At 33.6% G+C, this 8,761-nt stretch overlaps 1 protein-coding gene and 1 non-coding gene across 4 annotated transcripts in view; one reads left to right on the top strand and one right to left on the bottom strand.

Moving 5' to 3' along the window:
- Positions 1-4,021: 4,021 nt before the first annotated feature.
- The window catches only part of LOC127847266 (uncharacterized), an 89,944-nt gene continuing 85,204 nt past the window's right edge, over positions 4,022-8,761 (bottom strand). For all 3 annotated transcript variants that reach the window (XM_052379063.1, XM_052379062.1, XM_052379064.1), the window contains one exon: positions 4,022-8,381. The gene's annotated coding sequence lies outside the window, so the exon portion shown is untranslated. The remainder of the gene's footprint in view (positions 8,382-8,761) is intronic.
- On the top strand, positions 6,668-6,757 carry Trnaf-aaa (transfer RNA phenylalanine (anticodon AAA)). Its single transcript is given in 2 exon segments — positions 6,668-6,704; positions 6,722-6,757. It is a non-coding gene; the product is annotated as a tRNA-Phe (tRNA).

Here is an 8,761-nt window from a genome sequence, read left to right as displayed (position 1 = left end):
GACAGCGTTGACCGGGTCTCCCTCTGGAGACTTCTGAGACACTACGGAGTGCCAGGAAAGATCACTAACATCATTAGGAAGTCTTATGAAGGAATGACCTGCAGAATCGTTCATGGCAGACAGCTCAAGGACGCATTTAAAGTGAGAACCGGTGTGAGGCAAGGATGCTTACTTTCACCTTCCTGTTCCTGCTGGCCATAGACTGGATGATGAAGACATCGACGGAGCAGAAGCCAAATGGAATTCAGTGGACACTCTGGAAACAGTATGAAGACATCAACTTTGCCGATGATTTGGCTCTTTTCTCCAACATCCAACAAAAGATGCAGGAAAAGACAAACATGATAGCGGACAACTCAGCTAGACTGGGCCTCACCATCAATAGAGGGAAGAGGAAAGTAGTCAGGACCAACGCATCCAACAACACACACACCACAGTCCCAGGCGAGGCACTGGAGGAGGTGGACAGCTTTACCTATCTCGACTGCATTCTGGACAACCAGGGAGGAACGGATGCAGATGTCAGAACCCGCATCGGTAAAGCACGAGCAGCCTTCCATCAGCTAAAGAACATGAGGATCCAGCGACATAGGCATCACCACTTAGATAAGGCTATTCAATACCATCGTGAAGCCACTACTCCTCTATGGAGCAGAAGCCTGGAGAACAACTGTCACCACCATAAAGAAACTACAGGTCTTCATCAACTACTGCAGGAAGATCCTCAAGATCCGCTGGTCAGACAAGATCTCAAACGAAGAATTATGGTGAAGAACAAAGCAGCAGCCAGTTAAGGAAGACATCCTTTAGAGACGTCGGTGGTGGATAGGCCACAACCTTCGCAGGACTGCATCCAATACGACGAGGAACTGTCTCACATGGAACCCCCAAGGGAAAATGAAAAGAGGGCTGCCTAAATAAAAACACCTAGCGCCGTGACCTGGATGCAGATGCTACGCAGATGGGCCCAATATGGGAGCAGCTGAAGAGACTCGCCCAGAACCGAGACGCATTGAGGAAGCTGGTTGGTGGCCTATGCCCCAGATGGGACCACAGGCGAAGATGAGATGATGAGGAAAAAATAAAATCATGTCAATTTAAGTTTAAAACGTGTTATGTTTTTTGTATGCACATTTAATCGGTACGGTATTAAACTGATTTATATAAAACGATGAATGGGTATTTTTGTTCATCAAGATTATTATGGTTCGATTTTAATGGTTAAGTCTTTGTCACACACAGGCATACGATTTAAATTCAAACGTTAAACTGCAAACGTCAATATCAATTGTATCACGACGTGGACGCCCTGTATTGAAGACAAATGAAATCCCCATACAATATGATACAAAATCAAAAACGCATGGCATACACAAACATGAATGAGTAAAATCGTGGTAATCGCTTTGACACTTACAGTGCACAACATAGCATTATGGTCTTGACCGGTTTGATGTCGCCAAAATTTTACTATTGACTTATATTTATTCACAAATTGGTTCATAGTAAAAATATTCACCTTACAGCATTGTAATGGAAATCAAACTGCATTTAAATATTGACAACGAAATACATGTAAGCGGACGTGCTATTCCATGTGTTGATTTCAACATCTCTGAATAAATACAAGTTGTTATGTCAGGTGCAACGTTATTGTTATCAACTAGGCAATCATATATTTTAACATTTTAGACAATGCGATGGTCTCGGTTGGTAGTCTCTGTATTAGCAATTATATACAAAACGTATTAATTTATAACTTAAACATATAATGTCGTTCAACAGATGCATACACAATAAAGTGAGTGAGCCAACTGTGTTCGAGTACACATATATCACATTAACACACGTATTACAAAACTTATTAACCGATTAGAGGGACATTGCATGGTAACATAAACCTGTATAGAACATGACATTTCCAGGACCGAAAATCTACAAGCTTGTGCAGCAATATATTTCCTATATGAACGTGCATGATATTTTATAACAACAAGTTATGTCACGAAAACAAAAAGAACACTGTGTTGTATCTCCAATTTATCTCTCGTCGTTTCATAGCTTAAAATAATCGGTATAGACGTAAATATTCACGTTTCGATACACCCAATGTCAAAAGAGGAAAGAGGATAGTTGTATATGAACACATTTTATTTATATAAAAGTCCAACTTCTGAAACGATTGTGATACGAACAACTGTTGGTGACTGACCATGGAATCGCTAGTCCATGTTCCCGGTATCAATAGATTGCCACGAACATAACCGCTTATTAGGCATAATACTTTTCTGCAACTGGCACGTAATTTTTGTCATATTAGGTTTTTGAAAATTGTCATAAACGTGTTTTCAATTGTTTTATTATTATTCAGTCTATAAAACATGGTTTATTATAAAAGGAATGTTTAAGTGTCCAATGTTTACCAGAAAACGAAGTATTATATGTATGTTCGTTCTTTCCGACTGTTCCAGCAACATGTATAATAAATTACCTATATATTCTTTAAGCCAGTATGTGCCTTGAAATGATTACCCGTAGAGTACACAGGTGACATAGTGAATCAATTTTCTCTCACATATTATCAGACTTGATCACGGAAACGCACACAATATATGTACGAGATTTACTATCAGGCGTATGCTTGATAAAACTGGCGTGAGATTTTTCATGTTAACTAATTCTAAAACAGGATACACATGATATTTAATTACTATTACACGACACAATATTGATGTAATTGCTTAATGAGTACGTTTTTCCGAGAGCATGCCCCAAACGAATATTGCTTCATTTATATTTATACCAATACTCTCATTTAAATGAGTAAATAGCCTAATGAAATGAGAACCTTATTATTTACGCAATAAACGTATAAACGCTTGTAGATGGATTACGTCTTAATAACTTGCAAGTGTTCACTCGGAAAGCTGGTTCCATGATACGCCTAGATATTCATTAATATGACTTTAACACATGAAAACTGCCTCTCGCAAACCCTAAAGGGCATCTTATTATAAATAAAATTTGCCGTTATTGTGAAGACGCTTTGATTGAAGTATAGGTTAAGTAATGTGTAATTACTACTAAATTATTAAAGCCAACATGCGCCTTTAAACGATTGTTGTTAGAGAACAATTGTAGTACATAGCGTTTTTAGTCTTTTGGCCAAAGTACTATTTTATCGCAAATCAGAAACAAGCATCGCAGTCAGGTGCGTGTCTTACCAGAGATACATATACCCGAATATTTGCAGAAGATATAGAGCACGGTAAGAATAGGGAATTGTGTTTCTCAACAGTCCATGACAGTTTGCGTGGCTAATTGGTACGCTTACGGATCCTGACTTCAAGAGTTCAAATCCCAGTTGGTTTCTGTATACTTTTTTTTTCTTACTATAAAAATTAATTTAGACTATGAAAAACATTAAATATTTGTAATCAATCATATGCCATTTCAAACAATGCCCAAATATGTTAACAGTTCCCTTAAAACGTGGATGGGAACGAGATTTGGATTTAATTATCGAAGTTATGCAACTTTTTTAAATATGCCACCATCCCAATGAATATGTATTTTGCTTTATTTTGCATACTCAGTTAATATATGTGTTTTTAACAAGGGAATCTTGTCGTATTTGATTTTGAGATAACATGCTTTTTAAATAGTTTTATTTATGGGGAACGTTACTTTAAATAGTTTTAACGGATCAATAACTGTATTGTTTCTTGCAGAAGTATGTCAATTTTTATTTGCTGTAATATCTTTTAACATTGCGACGGCAAACATTTACCTTGCAATTTTGGGCGGCAAGAGAGGAGGTCAAATTACAGTATTATCATATTATCCTGCAAATTATTTTCATTTTAATTGAAATTATATGATTACTTTGAATAAGGAATAGAAATTTTACAAGGTTTGCTCAAACATATAAAGTGCAAGTAATATGTTTCGTATGTAACGTCCTCGGTAAATAGAACAACGACAACAACACAACAACAACAACGACGAATTGTTTTTTATGTTTCTGTTTAATTGAAAATGAAGCGATTGTAACAATATAACAAATAGTTACAAACAAAACAAGAACAAACAAAGATATTACTTTGACCTTAGCTTCCGAATGAAAACGTCGTTCAGTCTCGTAATTGTTCATTGATAATGTCAATTAAAAAAGGCGCATAAATAAAGGTCTTTCAAAATTACATTCACATCCGGGCATTTACTTGCTCGCAAAATACCAAGCTTCCTTGATACATAATTCTGATTTTCCGATTGATAAAAGATGGTTTGTAATATGTCATCACTTCTGGTTTCATTTCTTATTACTTAAATTGCCATGCTTATTAAGCCAATAGGGAGTATTAACAACTATCAAACATGTATTCATGTGAAGATGTTAACGTATATGGATGGTACCAGTAGTTTGCCAGGCAAATATAATTAATGTTTTAGAATCTCTTCGGCAGCCGTTAGACGCGTTATTGTAAGTTACCAGTTTATTCACAAAACATAAGTTCATGGTTTAGTTTTCCAGTCCTTATTACTGCTAGAATTCATGTTACTTGAAAGACGTTATTTGTTAATTTTCGAGGTAATTTCGTGAATTATTTTCCTTCAAAAAGTGAACATATTGTTGGGGGTTCGTTCTCTGCGTGTATTAAATTATAATACGCAGAAAATTGATGATACATTTTAAACAGGTAAGACCATATTAAGATGTTATGGAATAGACTTTCTGAAAAACAAATAAAACAAAATATACAAATAAACAAGAATATATATCTTTAGAAAGCGGTCGAAAAACACATATACACTCAGACAAGGTACGTCGAGTCGTTATGTAAAAATAGATACAATAAACTCATTATTTATAACAACAGCGAAAAATACTAGATAGAACATACACGTCACAATAATATGTAATTGAATTTTTACCAAATAAAACTAATAGTTTACTTGAGAGCGTATATGATATCGTTCACAAATAATAAATGCGTAAACCTATTAAGTCTGAGATTTTCGTGCACTTTAATCACAAGTCATGATAAGATAACTCTAACGTTAGTAATTCATGCATGATGTTTAACTGTTCTGGTTGCTTCCCTTTGATCAGTGAATTGAATTAAAAAATTATTGAAACCCTAAAGTAACTAGTATCGATAGTTAGTAAATTGGATATCGTCAATGCTACGTTTATTATTAATGTTATATTATTGTATTAGAAGTCCCATATACGTACGTAGAATAGTAAACAATTTCACAAGCAAGCAAAAATCTGAGTAAGAAGTTGTACAGCGAGTGAAAACACAAAAATTGATAAACATTATTTTAAAAAGAAAATAGATTGAAGACAGTTGTTTACAAATACAATTATACACATGAATGGATCAACGATTTCCTTCATTGACAAGTATCTGCTTGTCAATACATATACGACATTCGTAAGTAAATCATTTGCCTCAAATGAATGGAAAAAGATCATAATGTACAAATATTAATGTACATGTATATACTTTCGCATTTAAAAAAAAATGTTGTGATATAGAAGACATTTAAATGTAATGTTCCACGTTTTTATAATTGTATGATTTTATTTGGCATCCTGTTACAAAAGTAGTGGATAGGGACAAGAATTTCTTTTCTATAGAGATTTTGTAGATTTGTGTTGTTTTTACTTTATTTTTTATAAATTTACAAGCAGATTTGGTTCAAGCATATTTTGTTTCTATAACGTAAAATAATGTCCTTTTGGTGCGAGAACAATTATTTGTATTTGTACATATATGACTGTAAAATTATCAGTATCCAAAATTCTAAATCGAATTCGTGTATGTTCCCAAACTTAAACGCTATTAATAGCATGGATACGCTTTGACAGAAAAGTTTTGATACATTAAACACTGTATAACATGTAAGACGTAGTGGTCATGTTGGTATTTAAAGTGAATATATCGACTGGAATATGATTAGTCTAATCTTCCAAGGTTCACATGCAATGAAAACTGCAACAAATATAAAATATACAATACCAGTTATGTGAACAATATAAAACGCACATTAATACGCAAAATATTTTCTTCTTTAGAGTATATCTTGCATGCAAATATATTTAGTAACAAATACATACAAATGATATATAAATGGCAATTTATTGGCGTCGCTCTGAAGAGCGGCGACTAGTATGTAATCCATTTTGTTCGCTTATGGGAGGAGAAGTTATTTTACGGATCAATGTATATATTTTTGTTTTAAAAATATCTTGCATAGTGGTGATTTTTTGTGTAAATTAGTGTAAATAAGTACTGCATTTGTGCCTATTACATTTATTACAACATTTATTGCCAATAATGCAAAGCTAATTGTTTTAATTAATAACTAATCCACAACTGATCACAGGGGAAAGATCACAGGGACTGGGCAAATACGCGAACATTTCTGGTTTTGTATAAAAGCAAAACATAATCAAAATATATTTATTTTGTCGTTTTTCTAATTTGCTTATTTAGTGGAGAATCAATGTAGTACGATATTTGACGACCTATCGCGCAAGCAAGTTTATTGGAAGGCGTAGTGGTACGAAAACGTACAATGTATTAGTTTATTAATAGACATATAATAACGATCGCTATACACAACTTCACCAAATAGCAGTACATAAATGATGTCAGTCGGAATAGCTCAGTTGGGAGAGCGTGAGACTAAAGTTGTTTACGCAACAATCATCTAAAGGCCCCCGGTTCAATTCCGGGTTCCGGCACGAACGGAACAGTTCAGCGGCTGAAATTTTTTATTCAGTCAGGTTTATAAATATAATAAAGCTTTATTTTATGTAGACATTTTAAAATCCATTTTACTACAATTGGACATTTTTATTAAAATTAATGGATGCCGCGTGGTGACAACGTTAATTAAGATTTCTGACATCACTTAAATATCTTATAAAAAATACATGTGTTTTTATATTAACAAATAAATGCAAACAACACATCTATTATCCATGTATTTTTATGGTTGTCTATCATAGGCCCTAAGTACTATCCCTACTACATATAGAGCGCGAAGCGCGACACGTATTATTGATTGTAACAATGAGTTGCGATAAAGGAAGCAGCCGCTTATCAACTAGGAGCTGTGTCCCAGCAACCCGCTTCGCTAGAGTCAGGCACTCCTCGGAGTTGTTTTTTTAAGAACCACATATAGAGCGCGAAGCGCGACACGTATTACTATCCAGGTGGTATGGGCCCTTTAGCATTATCCGACCATTACGTCTATAGTTATCTTCCTTAGAATTTGAGAAATTTTGAAATCGTTGTTCGAAGTCCAAAATTTTCATCCGATTGTTCCCAAACTTGCACAGGTTTTTTATCAATGAGGACCCAACCCAAACTCTATATGAGCAATATCGGACCATAAGTACAGAATTATGTCTCTTTGAATTTAAAAATAAAAGTGAAAAACTGCTTGGTTAGGTGATTATGTCAACATTTTTCATCAGATTCTTTCCAAACTTACAGTGTCTTCATATCAATGAGCATTTTTACCTCATTTAAAATGAGAAACATCGGGACAATAAGTCCAGAATTTTTTTCTATTAAATTTGACAAGATAAACAATTTCCACTTGTTTAAAAGATTTCACAACTTTCGTCTGAATCTTTCCAAACTTGTTAAGTGTTTTTATATCAGTATTACTCGAACCCTATTGAAAATGATGAATATCGGAGCAATAAATCTATTATGACCTTTACTGAATTTCAAAGTATTGTGAAATGCAGCTTTTTTATGCAATTTACAGTTTTCATTCAAATTTTTTTCAAACTTTTACAGTGTTTTCATATCAATGACTACTCAACCCCTATCGTAAATGAGCAACAAGTTTAGAATCATCTCCCCTTGAAGTTGAGAAAAATATGAAATTACGCTTACAAGATGAAGCAGATTTTTTAAAACCTACACAGTTCTGTTCCATTAATGAAAACTGCACACGTATGCCATTAAAAAAGGAAACCAATGTAAATACAATGAACTATGTAATATTTGGGGGTTACAACACAAAATCATAGATAATGGTTATTTGGGGGTTATAACACAACATCTTAAATAATGGTTATTTGGGGGTTATAACACAAAATTATAGATAATGGTTATACCAGTATCTTTTTCTATTTTGTTTAAAATAATCGGCCAATATATTAATATTTACAGTACAAAAAAAATCGTTACATGTCAATTCATTGAGTGCCTTTCACACCGAAATTCCCGACGCCCTTTGATGCTTTGCATCAATACCTATCTTGTACATTTTTAAGATTCAAATTTTAAACAAATAGAGCTTCTGATACTGTTGTTCTTCTTTTTATTTTTCAGTTCCATGGCCTTTTACTGAAAGATAAAAACCATTCATAATAATTAAATTATAAACATACCGTTCCTGTTTTAGATCATGTCTTTTATAAGTATAAGTTTTAATCATGAATTGAAGTTGTGTTCAACAAAATTATGTTTTTTATGCCTGAATTGTGCACACAATCTTTTGAGCATGTGTTAATGTACAAAATAAACATAATTACAATTTAATTCATGGAAAATAAATAAATATATTTAAAATTATCTGGAAAATACGCTCTAATCTTATCATTATGAACATCTTCTATCTTTATAATGAATCTAGTCTTGTTGGATAAGTGCATGTCTTGTCACCATTCATCACAGTTAATTATCAAAAAGAAGGCACATATCAGTAAATGTTTGCATGTCTACTC

This window comes from Dreissena polymorpha, chromosome 10 (assembly GCF_020536995.1).
Source record: "Dreissena polymorpha isolate Duluth1 chromosome 10, UMN_Dpol_1.0, whole genome shotgun sequence".
NCBI lineage: Eukaryota > Metazoa > Mollusca > Bivalvia > Myida > Dreissenidae > Dreissena > Dreissena polymorpha.
Note: the sequence above shows the minus strand (reverse complement) of the source record. Positions and strands in the feature narration are given on the sequence as shown.